This window comes from Ursus maritimus, unplaced genomic scaffold (assembly GCF_017311325.1).
Source record: "Ursus maritimus isolate PB19 unplaced genomic scaffold, ASM1731132v1 scaffold_18, whole genome shotgun sequence".
Lineage (NCBI taxonomy): Eukaryota > Metazoa > Chordata > Mammalia > Carnivora > Ursidae > Ursus > Ursus maritimus.
Window position 1 is genome coordinate 15,520,978 of NW_024424230.1, and position 3,658 is coordinate 15,524,635.

The window sequence follows — 3,658 nt, forward strand, 5'->3', positions numbered from 1 at the left end:
CCGCCAGTCAGAGATGGATTTATGTGGACAGCTCCATTTAATAACTGCAAACACACATTAGGAGAGTTTAATCCTATTAGTCATTCACATTTTAGGTTAACATCCAGTTCAGCTTAAAATGTGGTTTTGGGGGCGCCTGGCTGGCTCAGTCAGTGGAGCATGCAGCTCTTGGTCTCGGGATCACAAGTTCGAGCCCCACATTGGGTGTAGAGATTGCTTAAATAAATAAACTTTTAAAAAGAGAGAAAAAAAGAAAAAACACTAAAATATAGTTCTGTTTGTGCTGATTTTGGCAACACTTATACTAAAATTGGAATGATACAGAGATCAGCATGGCCCTGGGCAAGAATGACACATAAATTCGTCAAGTGTTCTATATTTTTATATGTATATATTTATTATGTCTTTTTAATATATATTATATATAATATGGAATATTACTCAGCCACTAAAAAAGAATGAAATCTTGCCATTTGCAACAACATGGATGGAGTTAGAGAGGATTATGCAAAGCAGAATAAATCAGAGAATGACAAATATCATAGGACTTCACTCATATGTGGAATTTAAGAAACAAAACAAATGAGCAAAGGAAGAAAGAGAGAGAGAGGCAAGCCAAGAAACAGACTTTTAACGCGAGAGAACACACTGATGGTCACCAGAGGGGAGGTGGGTAGGGGATGGGGGAAATAGGTGACAGGGATTAAGGAGGGCACTTGTGACGAACCCAAGGTGATGTATGGAAGTGTTGAATCACTATATCGTACACCTGAAACTAATGTAACATTGTGTGTTAACTACACTGGAATTAAAATAAAAACTTCAAAAGCCAAAATAAAGGTAGTTTTGTAAAGAAAAGATGAAGTCAATGGGAATCACTAGGCAGGTCTGAATGAACTTTCCACACAGTGGGATTCGGGGTAACTAATGAGATGGCACACAGGAGATACTCAGTAAATATTTCTGAATGAATAAATGAATGATTCAGAAAGGAAAACAGAGCTAAGAGACAAATGGCCTTATCTGCAAGTTCTTCTCAAGTTGGAGAATGGGACAAAGATTAGGGAAGCTGCCTGTTAGACCACGTTCATGGTTGAGAATACCCTGTGTAATAAAGATGTCCATTCTTTCCAAATTAGTCTATACATTCAATAAAATTAATTTCAAATTTCATCACGTTTTTGTGTGGAGCTTGGCAGGCCAATGTTAAATTTCATCGAAGGAACAAAGGTCCAAGAAATCAAACCTTTTTTTATGAAAAAGGTAGAGGATGTCGTTGCTCCAAGAAATATCATTAAACAGGAAACTAATATAACACTGGATGTTAACTACACTGGAATTAAAATAAAAAACTTCGTTAAAAATATATCATTATAAAGGGTAATGATTAAGTCATTAAGATTTTGACATGGTAAAGACAAAAAGATGGTTCAAACATATTAGAAAGTAAATATGGAAACCTGATATATCCCTGAGCTAACACTATAAATCAGTGGGGAAGAATTAATTATTCAATAAATAGTTTGAGTTCAACTGGTTATCCGTATGAAAAAAGATAATGTAGACTGTAAACTCACACCATGTCTAAACATCCATTTCCGGAGTATTAAAACGCATATTGTGAAAAACAAAATTTTTTTAGTTTCAGAAAAAAACGTAGAATAACTTTTTTGAATTGTGATATTCAGGAAGGAAGTCTTGTATAAGATACAGGAAGCACAAACAATTAAGGCGAAAAATCAATTCGTATAACTACATCAATCCTTAAAACCTCTGTATGAAAAAGGACACCATTAAAAAGTGAGAATAACTAAAACCACTAAATTGTACACTTTTTAAAGGGCTATTTGTATGGCATACAAATCATATCTGAATAAAGCTGACCTTTAAAAAGTGAAAAGACTTAAAGCAACAAAAACTTACTGCTTCCCACCCATAAAATTGACAAAAATTTTAAAGACTGACAATACCAAGGGTATGCATAGAAGTGGAGTCCGCTGTCAGAACAAACCCAGTAAGGGTATAAATTGTTACAACCACCTTGAAAAGAAATTTGTCAGTTTCCACCAAATGTGAAGATGTTGGCACCCTCTTACCCAGAAAGTTCATTTCCACATATATAGAAACTTGAGCACACGTGACCTACGAAGCGAGTACAACACGTTCACAGCAGCATCGTTCTAATACCAAAAAACTTCATACTCATCCAAATAATCACCAAAAGGGAAATGTTTAGATTTAGAATATTCATAAGTGAAATGCTCTACAGCAGTCAAGATGAATAAACAGAGCTGTACGATTCATCATGGAGATAAGAGGTTGTTACCTCCGGAGAGGACTGGAGAGGAATTAAATCTGAAGGAGGTACAAAGGGACAGAAACAGAGCTTCAACTCTATCTCTAAAATGTCTTATTTTGTATTTCCAAAATCCAAGATAAATGTAACAAAAATGTTTTTAAGATCTGGGTAGTGTTACTTGAGTGCTTATTGTGTCATTTTCATGTTTTGCATGTTTGGAATAATTTCACAGGAAATAAAATGCCTTTAGTGTTTAATAAACATGGTTCTGAAAATATAGTAAATAACACCTTTGGTATGAATGCATCAGTTCTATCTGTACACTTCATTATCAAAAAATTTTAAAAGAAAGGAATAGTAGTAGATAGTTTCAGTTATGCGGGATGAATAAATTCTAAAAAACTGCTGCACAAAATTGTGCCCGTAGTTTACAATACTGTATTGTGAATTTTAAAATTTGTCGAGAACGTGGATCTCATGTTAAGTGTTCTTATGATAAAATTAGATAGGGGCGCCTGGGTGGCTCAGTCAGTTAAGCGTCTGCCTTCGGCTTAGGTCATGATCCCAGAGTCCTGGGATCGAGCCCCAAGTCGCAGTCATCGGGCTCCCTGCTCAGCAGGGAGTCTGCTTCTCCCTTTCCTCTGTCCCTCGCTGCCCGTTCATGTGCGCTCTCTCAAATAAATAAATAAAATCTTTAAACAAACAACAAAAGAAGATGGATAAATAGATAGATAAACAGAGAGATAGGAATAGCAGCAAAGACTTACAGAATGCCCTAGAAACATGTCCTGTAAAATGAAGAAACTATTCCCTGCGTTCTTAGTAAAACACACATGTAAGGGCGACACACAGAATCCTCATAATTTAATCCAATCTATTCCTCCCCCTTTGATATGGAACTCACTATGTACTGATGAAATATTGATAGTTCATGCCTTTTATCTTTGAAAACCAGATCATGTTCTTTCTGTGACTTGCCTAATATGTCATAATAAGGTAATAGTCCCAACTATGCACCAAGTTTTTTTTACTAGCCCCTCAATTTACTATTTTAGATAAGACACAGCTGTCAGTATCCGGAGAACCCCGGAAACAGGAGCTCATCAAAGGAGCTGTAGGCACCCACTGGGTTTGTTTCCTTTCTCATTAGGTGGCTCCAGCTGTGGTCTCTTTCACCTTTGAAGAGATATGAGTGAACGAGAGAACGGGCAAAGAGGGGCATTAAGATTAAAGGGTGTGAGGCTGACAAGGCAGTGAGCGAGAAATGCCTGGCAGTCTTCCAACCCTGATGGAAAACTGAGCAAGGAGAGCGTATGCATAATGTCACAGGAAGAAGATCTCGACCTGTGTTAAAAGTCT

General features: G+C 36.6%; 1 non-coding gene across 1 annotated transcript; it reads left to right on the forward strand.

Annotated features, from left to right (window-relative positions):
* Positions 1–280: 280 nt before the first annotated feature.
* Positions 281–383, forward strand: LOC121103297. The gene has a single exon (XR_005835454.1). It is a non-coding gene; the product is annotated as a U6 spliceosomal RNA (small nuclear RNA).
* The last annotated feature ends 3,275 nt before the right edge of the window (positions 384–3,658 follow it).